The sequence below is a fragment of the Symphalangus syndactylus genome, chromosome 20 (genome assembly GCF_028878055.3).
Source record: "Symphalangus syndactylus isolate Jambi chromosome 20, NHGRI_mSymSyn1-v2.1_pri, whole genome shotgun sequence".
Lineage (NCBI taxonomy): Eukaryota > Metazoa > Chordata > Mammalia > Primates > Hylobatidae > Symphalangus > Symphalangus syndactylus.
In genome coordinates this window covers 26,634,843-26,646,695 of record NC_072442.2, presented here as the reverse complement: position 1 = coordinate 26,646,695, position 11,853 = coordinate 26,634,843, and positions in this window count along the sequence as shown.

The window sequence follows — 11,853 nt, the reverse complement described above, 5'->3', positions numbered from 1 at the left end:
CAGGCTGGGAGGCGTGTGTAGGGTTTGGGGCCTGAATTGGCCTTCAGAGGCCCCCTGGGCCTTCCTACAGTGGCTGTGCCCCAGGCCGCCCCATCTCCAGGGTAGCAGGAGCTGGTGATGCTGATGCCCCTGCTGCCCGCCTCCTGCTCGTCCTCCAAATCATATTCAGTGCTGATTTACAAGCACTTGGGGGAAAGGCAGCCGGCCAGCCAGGCTCCAGCGCCCGGCCGAGGGAGCACCTCCGGGAAGGGCCCAGCCGCCCTCTCCCGCTAGCCTCTAGTCCAGTCCTGGGGCCCTCAATTACGGGGAGGCCACCCCTCTCCCGCGTGGGGCCCGGTCGTCCAGAGACCTGGGGCCCATTGTTGCTGAGAAGTCGGCTGCAGTGTTCACGGGGATCTGGAGGCCCTGCGGCTTGGGGGCTTCTCAGGGGAGCCCCCTCCTCTCCTCCGGCTGCTTCCACCAACTAATCCAGGCATGTCTTCCAGGCAGTCTCCAGCCCTGGAGGACTCAGGAGACAAGGGCCACTGGCCAGGTCTTGAGGGCTGACCACTGTCACAGCCCAGCCCCAGCGATGCAGGTTCAGGCGGGTCAGGGTCTCGGGAAGAACAGCCTGCCCCTGGCTTCTCCTCCTCCTCATCCTCCTCTTCCCCCTCCTCCTCCTCCGGGATACTAAAGAGCTTCTTGCTGCAGAACTGCTGGAGGGGCAGCTCCAGGATCTGCTCCAAGATCTCCTCATCGCTGTCAGTCTCACAAAAGGGGTTGGGCTGGGACTCGTGGAGGTGGGGAGGTGGGAGTAGAACACAGCGGGGAAGAGAGATGCGAGGGGAAGAGGAGAGGAGAGAGAGCTGTGATCTTTGCCCTCAAACAACGGCAGGGGTTACGGACAACCCCACAGCCCTCCCACAGCTTCCTCCGAGAGGAAAGAACCAGAGGGACAGTGGCTGGCCCAAAGTCGCACACATATCCAGTGAGAGCCAAAGGAAGAATTAGGGAACACACTCTAGGAACCATCACCAGCCCCTGTGGGACAGGAGCATTGAGGAGCAGGCCTCCCCATCCCCTCCCCAGAAGCTACCAGCACAAGGATCTTGGGTGGCACCAGCCTCCCCTGGCCAGGGCGCTGTATCTGGTGGGCTGGAGGGAGAGAAGGTACAGAAATGAGCTCCTCCTCTTCCCCTTTCTTTCCAGGAGGGCAAAGGCCAATCCTGGGCCACTTCCTATCTTCTGCTTAGGACACGGCCCAGGCCACAGACCTAGAATGTTGCTGGCACTCAGTGGCAGTCAGAGCAGCTGCTGACACACAGTGGGGAGGCCCCAGAGTCTGAGGCCTGGGGCCCAGCAGCCCATCGCTACCCCGTTACCTTGGCCCCATTCTCCCTGATGCTGTTGCCAGCAACCTGCTTCTGGAAGGAGCAAGTCCTGGAACCCAGCTCCTCTTCCTCCTCCTCCTCCTCCTCTTCTTCCTCTTCCTCCTCCTCTTCCTCTTCCTCCTGGATGTCTGACAGGTCTGAGTTGCAGCCGTGGTCCACGAGGGAGTTCACCAGATGAACCCCGAGCTCTGCTGTGTCCTCCTTCTGCAAGAAGTGAGGCAAGGCAGGAGAGATAAGGACAGTGAGGGGGCACAGGGGGTTCCAAGCAGGGTCAGCTCCAGCCACAATAACAAGGGTCCTTTGGCAGAGGGAGAGAGAGCCATGTCCTAAATGGGGGAGGTACACCACGGGTCAGGGGCAGGGTGGGAGAAGGGAGATGGAAGCCACACGGGACAGAGAAATCCTAGAAGAAAAACAGACACATAGCACAGCCAAAGGTGTGAGAGCAGGACCAGAGCAGAGGACAGGCAGAGAGGGCAACTGGATTTGGGCTGGCAGAAAGTAGGGAGACCGGTCCCAATTCTCTGAAGTGACACAGTGTGTCCCCAAACCCCTACCTCAGCCCTGGGCCTCAGCCCAGACCCTGGGTCTCCTCTTTGGCACGTCTCGGTATTCGGCGCCTGCTGGGCCGGTGCTCTCTGGGTGGAGCTGGAGGCCGGGCAGGCCTCTCCTGCAGTCCACTCGGCCTCCTGCTTGGCCAGTGAGGGAGCTGCGGGGCCAGGGTCCTTCTCACCCAGGGTGGATGTGCTGGCTGTCCTCTCCTCTGAGGTGCCCAGCACTGCTGCCCCAGCCTCCTCCTGGAACAGAGAGCACTGAGGAAGGACCCAAGCCCAGGTCCCTCTGCCAGCCTGCACCTGCTCCCCTCTCCCCGGACAGGGTACCTGGGAGCAAGGTGCTGGAGGGTCCTCGTGGGACCCTTTTGGCATCTCTCTGGAAGGGCTTGCAGGGGGTGCTCCTGGAGGCTCTTGAGTTCCGAGGGGAGCAGGGTGCTGGAGAGGAGAGCTGGGGCCTCCAGGCCCTGGGGAGGCTGAAGCAAGGGGCGCTCTGGCCTCTGGGCTTGGTTGCGGTGAGGGGCAGGAGACTGGCTGGCAGGCTGGCCGGAGCCAGGGCAGGAGTGATAGGAGCCGGGATGGAGTCCGCCGACTCCTCGTGGGGTGACATGGTGCGCACGACCACCTCACGACACACCTGCAGCAGCTGCAGCTGGGACAACTCCACCAGTACACTGCCTGCCGTGGGCGAGGCCACCTCCATATCTGCAGGGTGGAGGGGGCACAGGATAGGAAGCAGAGGCTGAGACAGCCAAGCGTGAGGAGGCACTGACAGCAGTGGCAGCTAGCATTATGCCAGGTACTGTGCTAAGCCCTCTGCATGGCCTATCTCATTTCATCCTCCTGGCCACATGGCTTCAGTGATGGAACAGTTCTAAAATCCGTCATGTGCTGCCAAAGCCCATGCTCTTAACCCATCTGCCTCACGGTGCCCAAATGCCAGGGGCTGGGCATCTCTGTGCCAGGCCAGAGAGCCTAGGCCTCTGAGCATAGCAAGAAGGGACCCACCCCCACTCCCAGGGTACAGTGGGCAGGGCCATACCTTCTGCCCATCAGCGTAGATGGCATAGCCTGTGACCCGGACACCATTGGATGTGCCAGCAGCATCGATGGTGACTGGGAGCCAACTGATGATCAAGATCCCAGGGGAGGGCCCAGGCTCGATCTGCACATCCACAGGGGCATCAGGTGGGCCTGGGGGCAGGGAGGAACAAGACCCAGTGATGCAGGATGCTCCCCATCAGAGATACCTGCCCAATTTGCTATTTCCCTGATAACGCAAATAAGATCACGGTCCCCTTCTTCCGTCACCCACGGCCTGGCCTCCTGGGTGTTCTGGACAACAGGGCCCAAGCCCACATACCTGCTGGGAGTGTGGTGAACTGCAGGGTGGCAGCCCGCTGCTCCAGCCTCTCCCAGCCTGGTTCCCAGGGCCCTTGGGGTGGGAGTTGAGCCTCCACTTGGGCCTGATAGGGTGTGCCAGGCCGTAAGTGGCAGAAGGTGGCCCAGCAGGTACTGGGGCTGGCAGGTGGGCACTCTTCCCCATTGAGGTCGATGGCATGGGCCAAGTTGCTATTGCCGGGCACCCAAGTGATCTCAGCAGATGTGGCTGTCAACCGCTGGACCCGCAGCTGGCTGGGCACCACTCCGGCCCGGGCACCCACCACCAAGCAACGGCGCAGTGGGTCAGAGCTGCCCCGGCTGCTCAGGGCCTGTGAGCAGAAATGTGAAGGGGCCCGGCCCGCAGGTCCACGTTCTCCAGCACAGCCTTGGGTGGCGCCTCAGGCCCCAGGCCCCAGGCCCCAGGGCCTGTCGCAGCTCCCCATTCACACAGATATGGAAGCCGTGTAGCTCCACTCGCTCAGGAGGCGGCTCCCAGGCCAGCATCACGCTGTGGGCCAGCTGCTTGAGGACCACCAGATGGCAGGGGTAAGGCACGGCAGGAGAGGCTGGCTCCGTCCCCCGCTGCTTTGGCCCCCGCTACTGCTGCCACCCCCACCTACACTCAGGAAACTGAGTTCAGGGCCTGAGCTGTGGGACAGATCGGCCAGCTCTGGAGGGAGGGAGGTCAGGAGGTCATCATCCGACAAACGCTCTACAAAATTGGAAGGGACCAGGCCCCTTCGGCCATCCATGAGCTCTCCTGGCAGGAGGAGGACAGGAATGGGCAGGGCAGGGGAAGACAGAGAGGAGATAAAGAAAAAACGATATAATAAATGCATTTTAGCAACTGCTAGTGGGTGATCTTCAGCATTTGATTCAAATCAACATTTAACTGTCAATTCTTTTAAAAGACAAGAGCAGCCAGGCACGGTGGCTCACGCCTGTAATCCCAGCACTTTGGGAGGCCGAGGCAGGCGGATCACGAGGTCAGGAGATCGAGACCACGGTGAAACCCCGTCTCTACTAAAAATACAAAAAATTAGACGGGCGCAGTGGCGGGCGCCTGTAGTCCCAGCTCCTCGGGAGGATGAGGCAGGAGAATGGCGTGAACCCGGGAGGCGGAGCTTGCAGTGAGCCGAGATTGCACCACTGCACTCCAGCCTGGGCGACAGAGCGAGACTCCGTCTCAAAAAAATAAATAAATAAAATAAATAAAAATAAAAATAAAAGACAAGAGCAGTAAAGATCTGGATTAGACATAGGTCTGATAATAGTATTTTGGTTCTATAGGACGATGCTTCTTCGATTTTAACTTGCATATGAATCACCTAGAGATTTGTTAAGATGCAGATTCTAACTCGGTTGGGTCTGAATGGGGCTGAGATTCTGTGATTCTAATAAGCCACCAGGTGACAATCGGGCTGCGAGGATGGAGGAGAATCTCATGTTCTAAGGAAGCATGTGGAGTATTTCAAGGTAAAATAGCATAATGCTTTTAAAATCATGTTTAACCTACATATAGATAAAGCAAATACGCCAAAGTTTTAACAATTGTTGAATCTAGGTGCTGGGTATATAAGTATTCAAATGTATTCTGTACATTTGGAAACTTTTGTGTTAAAAATTGCAATAATAATTTCATAATTTCATATTAAAGTTTTAAAAAATAAGCAGGTCAGGATGAGAAAACTGGCCAGGCATGGTGGCTTATGCCTGTAATCCCAGCACTTCAGGAGGATGAGGCAGGCAGATCGCTTGAGCCCAGGAGTTTGTGACCAATCTGGGCAACGTGGCAAAACCCCATCTCTACAAAAAATGCAAAAATTACCTAGGAGTGGTGGCACGCCTGTAGTTGCAGCTACTCAGGAGCCTGAGGTGGAAGAAGGATTGCTTGAGCCTGGGAGGCAGAAGCTACAAGCCGTAATCGCGCCACTGCACTCCAGCCTGGGCGATAGAGCAAGATGCTGTATCCAAAAAAAAAAAAAAATTCTGCTGATTGGGTTTTACCTGGGCCTGAGGAATAGGGGCCGGGGTGCCCCTCAACTTCCCTTTGTGAACAGCAGACATCCACAGAGGGAGAGAGAGACAACCAACTCAGCAGGGTAAAGGAGGAATCTCTAGAGACAAATGAAGTAAGTGCTAGCGAAATCGTCACTTGTAAGTTCTAGAAGGGTCAGGAGCCCCAGCAGGCCTGTGTCTAGAAGCATGACTGACAGCAGTCAATCCAGGCAGCCACCAATGGTTATGTTTTCTTACCTGCGTCAGTTCTCCTGAAGACTTGAGAAGAGAGTATTTTAAAACATTTGCTGTTGTTGTTTGCGGGATGTCAAGGAAGCTGAGCACCCAGCATGTAATGTCATGGTCAATTTAAAGAAAAAAAGAAGTTCTCAGGAAACAGACAGCTGGTAGCTGGTGTGCTTTATTGAGAGGAAGAGGGAGCACGAGCCAGGGCTTAGGGGAGAGGGGTGAGTGTAGGCAGGTCTGAGCTGCAGTGGGGCCTGGAGTTGCCCCCAACAGTCATCTGTGCCCCTCACCTCCACCCTATCTTTGTCTGCCTATGCTAGGAGAAAAAAAAGTAAGGAACTTGAAGAAACAAGAGGGACTGTCAATAAATTCGCTGATAAAATAAGTACTGTAGAGGGTTGAATGGTGGCCGCCCAAAAACATGTCCATGGTCTAATCCCCGAACTCCTGAACGTGACCTTATTTGGAAAAAGCGTCTTTGCAGATGTAATTAAGTTAAGGATCTTGAGATGAGATCATCCTAGATTATCCGGGTGGGTCCTAAATCTAATGACAAGTGTTTTTATTTTTATTTTTTATTTATTTTTTATTTTTTTTTTGAGATGCAGTCTCGCTTTGTCGCCCAGGCTGGAGTGCAGTGGCGCAATCTCGGCTCACTGCAAGCTCCGCCTCCCGGGATCACGCCATTCTCCTGCCTCAGCCTCTCCGAGTAGCTGGGACTACAGGCGCCCGCCACCACGCCTGGCTAATTTTTTTGTATTTTTAGTAGAGACGGGGTTTCACCGTGGTCTCGATCTTCTGACCTCGTGATCCGCCCGCCTTGGCCTCCCAAAGTGGTGTTTTTATAAGGGACATGCAGAGGAGAAACACTAAGAGGAGGCGGCGATGGTGACCACAGATAGAGACTGGAGTGAGGTGGCCATAAGCCAAGGAACAACTGGAGCCACCGTAAGCTGAAAGAGACAAGGAACAGAAGCTCCCCTAGAGCCCCCAAGGGGATGCAGTTCTGCCAATACCTTGATTTCAGACTTCTGGCCCCCAGAAGAGGCCAGTGAGAGAACAAATGTCTATTGTTTCAAGCCACTCCATGGTGATTGTTCCCGCAGCCCTAGGAAAGGATCATAAGCACCAGCACTGTGGAGTGGCAGACAAAGGCAGGAGTCTTCACACTAAGAGGATCTCCAGCCTGCAGGGCTGAAGCTGGAGCCTGGGCCGGAGTCAGGCACATGCTCCAGAAGCCCACGCAGCTGAGAACAGCCTAGGTGGCCCAGACGTAGAGGAAGCAGTCCTTTAGCTACGGTTGGACAGGGAATACGGCATCTGCCCCCCGTGGTCTATGTGCCTTTACGTCTATCCCAATTTATCCCAGATCGCAGAGTTCAAATTCGAGTCATTTGTGGTTAGTTAATACTTATGCCTTTGCTGCCCCCCTCCAAAAAAAAAGTGTTTGGGTTTTGGTTTTTGATTTGGGTGGTCTTTTTTTTCTTCATTTATAAAGTATTCTTTTCCTGAAAGCTTTTTATTAATTCTGATCTTTGTAATCTACCCCTATAGGGAGTTTAACTGTTTAGGACACAAAGCCAGGTACCATGGGTCCCAGCAGCTCCTCGAGTAACAGGCAGAGGACCCAGGGAAAAGAAGCTGAGCAGGCTCCCAAGCTTCCAGGGTTACAGATTCAGAGCTAAGCCCGTTCCTAAATCTCTACACACAGTTGCGGCTCTCGCCCTGCCCTGTCCATGCCCCATCCAATTCTCTACACAGTGCCATCCTCTCTGCTGCTGATGGACTCAGCCTAGTGGTACCCAGGCCAGAGCCACCCTGACAGAGTCTCCCAAGGCCATGTCTTCCGCAGGCCCATGATGCCCAGTCTCAATGAGGCATCTGCCTTTAGTTGCCTGATCAGCCCTCTGACTCCCCATAGGAGCTGCAGAACCTCCCTGAAGCAGACACCCTGCCTGGGCCCTGACAGCTGCTAACCGCTTGTGAACACCTTCCCCTGGGATCTTTACCCTGATTCCTCCTTCGCATACCTGACTGGAGTCCGGCATCAAATGCTGCATACCTGACCTCGGGTGTCACTAGTGTGAAACACTGCCATGCCCTGACTATCCACACAAAAATGAATCTAGCCAAAATCTCCTGTGACACTCTCTCCACCATCTGGACTATGCTGTCCTGTCCTGCTTGGAGCCAGACTCCCTTCTTTCTCTTTCCCCAATGGCCACTAGGTCTCTGTATGCCTTTTAGCTGAGACCAAAAAGTTAGGTGGGCTGAGCATGCTGGGCAGAGGGGATGGATGGATGGATGGATGGATGGATGGATGGATATCCGTCTTTGGGAACATGAGCTCAAAGGCAGGGGAATGGACAGAATGACTCCCCTACTACCTTCCTACCTTCAAAAGAGCCATCCTCATCCATGTTGCCATAGACGTAGAGGTACTCGCCAGCTGTCAGCGGAAGCTCTGCTTCTGGATTCTCACTGGGACCCTCAAAGGGGTTGTAGCTGTTAGGGGAGGCACAAAGGAGGAGGAGGAGAGTGACCTGCACTGCACTTCCATGTCCCGTCTTCCCTCTCCCACTGCACTGAGCCTTTATGGAGACTTGGTTGTGGTTGTCCACCACCAGCAGAGCCGAGCCCTCACTGCGCCCACCTTGGCCCAACTAGGTTATTAGAATAGGTCCACTGTGTCCTGTACTGCCCTCACCACTTCCAGAGGTCTCTAGCTCCACCCCGCCCCCTCCTACACCCCAAATGCTGCGGCTGGGCTCGGGGGCAGTGAGGGTGAGGGACCCACCTATAACGTGCGAGGAAGACCTGGATCCTGGCTCCTCCCCGGCTGCCCTCTGGCGCGGCTGGGAGCAGGGAGACACTGTCTGCCTCCAGTTCCTCTACCTCACTGGCTGTGTCCACCTGGGGGCAAACAGAAAGGGCTGGTTTCTCTTCAGGGCCTGGGGCCAAATGCCAAGCAGGCAGGTTTCCAGGCTGAGCCAGAGGACCTATTGCTTTAAGTAGGGAAAGTGAGCACATACATGCTGCACAGGACCAGTGGCAAGGACCCCCTGATGCTCTCTGAATCAGTATCTGAGACAGCAGGTCCTGGCAGAGCCCAGCTGCCCTGGGCAGGGGCAGTGGGGATAACCCAGACCCCTCCCTGAGCCTCTATTGCACCCGCCAGGAAATAAAGCCACTTCCCTCCTCTCAGAGGGGCACAGGCCGTGCTGGTGTGGGGAGTGGGTGTCAACAGAAGTTTGGTTTGGTTCCTTAAAATAAAAAGTCAGCAAAGTTGCTAGGTGCAGTGGCTCGCTCCTATAATTCCAGCACTTTTGAGAGGCTGATGAGGGCGGATTGCTTGAGCCAGGAGTTTGAGACCAGCCTGAGAAGCATAACAAAACCCCATCTCTACTAAAAATACAAAAATTAGCTGGGCATGGTGGTGCAGGCCTGTGGTCCCAGCTACTTGGGAGGCAGAGGCGGGAGGATCGCTTGAGCCCAGGAGGCAGAGGTTGCAGTGAGCTGAGATTGCACCACTGCACTGCAGCCTGGGGGATAGAGCGAGACTCTGTCTTAAAAAAAAAATAAGAAAGAAAAAAGAAACACCTCAGCAAAGCACCCCAACTGTAAATCGCTGGAAGCAAGGAGGCAGAAAGGAGGCAGAAGGAGCTTGAGAGGTCCCTGCTTCTAGCTGAGTGACAGGGTGTCTGCTGTTCAGCTCTGGAACTCAGAACTTCCTGTCTACTTGCCTGGCCCACAGCCCAGGGCACCGCAACCTCAGGGCACCCCGATTCTCTGACCCTCCTTGAGGTCTGGGGTAGCCTGGGGAACAGGCTGTCTTCTCTTCTCTGCCAATGCCTGGGAGAAGGGGACCAAGTGGGCAACTCTCCACAACCACATCCAAAGCTGGCACCACCCTTCTATCCCACGAGGGGGCAACAGAGGCCCAGGGCTTCGTTCTACCACTTTCTGAACGTTTGGCTCTCAGAGCTGCTCCTGACCTGTCCCCTCCACCTTTTGCGGTTTGTGGGTAGAAAGAAGGATGAGTTGACGACCAGAGCTATAATGAGGCCCAGCAACTTAGTAACAATAACAGCTACCCTCTGTTGAGCACACATCCTGTGTGCCCCACACTGAGACAGGCATGTTCCTTATTCACTTAACTCTCAGGACAACCTTAGAAGGCAGGTTTTATTAGCTCCAAGATTCAGATAAGGAAACAGAAGCCCAGAAAGGCTCAATGACTTGCCTAAGGCAAAGCCGGGATTTGAATCCTGGAACATGTGTTTTCTCATACAACCACCTGCTTTCACTACAGATGCTCTTAGAAACAGTCTCATTATGCAGATCCTGGTGGCCAAGTGTCTCCTCCAGCCAGCCCAGCACTCCAGAGCCTCCCTGGACCTCCCAGGGGTGGGCTGGGGTGGCCCCAGGTGGGGCTTGCAGGCAGGCAGTGGAGGGCAGGAGCGGCTCCACCGGAGCCCCTGGCCCACAGGAGGAATCCACAGGCCTCCCACCTCCCAACTTGGGCCCCCAGAAGTTGCCACCCAACTCCTGGGGACCCCAGAAGAGGTCAGGGCCACCTGCCCTGCACCCTTCCCCAAGCCAAAGGCAGAACTTTAGGCCCCACCCCAGCACTTACCTCAGGTGTAGGGCATGACTTGGGGCTGTTGTGGATGGACTCGGAGTGGGAGGAGTTGGAGAGGGACTCTGCCTTCTTGGCTGTCCTTCGAGGGATCCCAGTGAGGGTGGCAGGGGCAGGCTCGGAAGACTTTGGGGTGCAGCACCCAGGGGAGCTGGCGGGAGGTCAAGGTCTAGAGAAGATGGCACGTGGGCTTGGGGTCTGTGGCCTGAGGAGGGAGCAGGAGATAGGGTGGTGCTTCTTGGATATGGGGACCAGGCCCTCCATAGCCAGGCTTCCTTACAAAAAGGGAAATATTTAGAAAGAAACTTACTAAATAGAGGTATAGCTGATTTACCAATACTATTTCACATGATCGTCAAAACAGCTTGATGAGATGCATTTAATTATTCCTGTCTTACAGCTTACGAAACTATGGCCCAGAGAGGTTAAGCAGCATTCTCAAATCATAGTGACTGCCAAGTGAGTGGAGCTGGGACCACCAGATCCGACTGACCCCCAGGCCCCCACTCTGCACAAGGCCACACTGCCTGCTACTGACTCCTAGTGCCCAACCCCTAGCTCTGACCATTCAGGTCCTTTTGGAAGGAGAGGAGCAGTGGCCCACGATGCCTGGGCCAGACTCTGGGACAGTCACTCCCCTGGGCTTTATTTTTCCCCAACAGAACCTGGTTCTAGCCAGGCACAGCTCTAACCTGCTGTGTGACTTTGGATGAGTTGCTGGCCTTCTCTGATCCTGAACTCCCTACTCTATACAAAAGCCCAGGCCTGGGGATTCCAGGCCAGTGCCACTGGGGTCCACCGTACCTTTGGGGCCAGACCCCCGGCAAGGCTGGGGAGTGGAGCAGCAGCAGCGGGGTGGTGGGCAGTCTCCAAGGCTCCCGCAGTCCAGGGCAGATGTGAGCAGATCCAAGGGGCCCGGGTGCAGGTGGAAAGCCTGGAGTTCCTGTGCCAGGAGGCTGAACTGCTCGGTTTGGCTGCGGCACTGTTCCTCGAGCTCTCGAACCCGGGCCTGGGCCAAGACCCACCATGAGCCACCAGGCTCCTCAAAGCTACGCAGTGCCAGCCCGTGCCATCTCTACACAGTCCTACACTGGGTTTCAGGTCACATCCATCCACCCAGCCCCAGGCCTAGGCACCAGCCTTGCCTTGGCCACCCCACTGTCCTTAATGCATCAGAGCTGAGGGTGAAGTCCTGGCCTGTGTCCTGGGATATCTTCACCCCAGCCCCCTCCAGAGCCAAGGCCGGGGCCTGCCACACACTCACCAACCCTCAGGCCTTAGGCGATGGCACTTCTGCCTCTGGCTGCTTTCTAGGCCAACAGGGATCATTCCCACCCCATCATCACCACCATCACTGCAGGAGTTTTCTCAGCTCCACTGCTCATCACCCTCCCACAATCAGCATCTCAAACCCCTTCCCTGAGAGAGGTGGGCAGGAAATTCCACAGGGGAGCCAGGGATGTCTTTGTGGTGGGAATGGGCCAATGCCCGGGAAGTTTTCTCAGGTCTGAGGAGAGTCCCAATAGCAGGGGCTCTCTCCGGCCACTATGGCGAGGCTTCTAAGTTAGACTGGTGATGAACTTCCTCATGATCAGGGTGGCTAGAGAGGGGAGGCCCAGTGTCTGACAGACACGGCAGCAGGCCTGGGACAAGGGGACAGTCGCAC